This window comes from Otolemur garnettii, unplaced genomic scaffold (assembly GCF_000181295.1).
Source record: "Otolemur garnettii isolate 467f Iridium unplaced genomic scaffold, OtoGar3 scaffold00038, whole genome shotgun sequence".
In the NCBI taxonomy this organism is placed as follows: Eukaryota; Metazoa; Chordata; class Mammalia; order Primates; family Galagidae; genus Otolemur; species Otolemur garnettii.
Window position 1 is genome coordinate 10237272 of NW_003852433.1, and position 1075 is coordinate 10238346.

Genomic DNA, 1075 nt, shown 5'->3' on the forward strand with positions numbered 1-1075 from the left:
GGGCAGTATGAATTTATTTTGTTTTTCATACTCTTGTATAATACTCTTCTTTTCTCTCTGCTCCATTTTCATATTTATTAATTTAATGCAAGGAATTTAAGAAGATATGCCAGCTGACAAACCTGGAATAAGAGATAGGAATACTAGGGCGGCGCCTGTGGCTCAGTGGGAGGCCGCTGGCCCCGTATACCTATATAGTAGGTTTAAACCCGGCCCTGGCAAAACTGCAACAAAAAAATAGCTGGGCATTGTGGCAGGAGCCTGTAGTCCCAGCTACTTAGGCGGCTGAAGCAAGAGAATTGCCTAAGCCCAAGAGCTGGAGGTTGCTGTGAGCTGTGACACCACGGCACTCTACCGAGGGTGACAAAATGAGACTCTGTCTCTTAAAAAAAAAAAAAAGATAGTAATACTAATATTTAAGAAATATCTGTTCTCTGTACCATCAGTGATAATATATCCTACCTTTGTGATAGTTTCCATTACCTTAATTTATAGTCTAACATGTATTAGGGAAATCTAAAAATATAATAGGTTTATCAAAGATCTTACCCTAAAACTGTATTTGACCCACATTGAGCATAACCTTTGTGAAAACTTTGTGTTAAAAGATGCTCAGCTATAAGCTCTTCCTCAAATATTGTGGCAGTTACCTAAAATTATCTAAAGTGCCACAAATCTCTCCTTTGGTTGCATTTGAACTTTAATGTATCTTAAAGTTACTTCTATGCAGTGATGTACTGGTAAATTTAACAGATGAATATCTTGTGGGGAGAGAAAACGCCCTGATTTGTGGCATTTGCCATTTTCCACAGCATAAATATTCCTACTATCACCAATTCCAAGTTATCAGTGCGATTCACTAAACGTGGGGCTGGGAAAAGATGTGCACAGTGGGCCTTCCAAAGCCAGTATGAGCAGGTGCCAGTGTAACACTGCCATTATCTGGATATTTGTGTAAATTATAAATCAAAATATTAACCTTAAAAAAAATTGGCTTTAAAAAAAATCCTTTGGCTTTTTAAGAATTTAAGTTTCAGGCCAGGCATGGTAGCTCACACCAGTGCCTCCTAGCACT

The 1075-nt window shown here is 38.3% G+C and overlaps 1 protein-coding gene across 2 annotated transcripts in view; it reads left to right on the forward strand.

The window, feature by feature from the left end:
• TAOK3 (TAO kinase 3) overlaps positions 1-1075 on the forward strand; it is a 93110-nt gene that overhangs the window by 17141 nt on the left and 74894 nt on the right. The gene's annotated exons all lie outside the window — the stretch shown is intronic.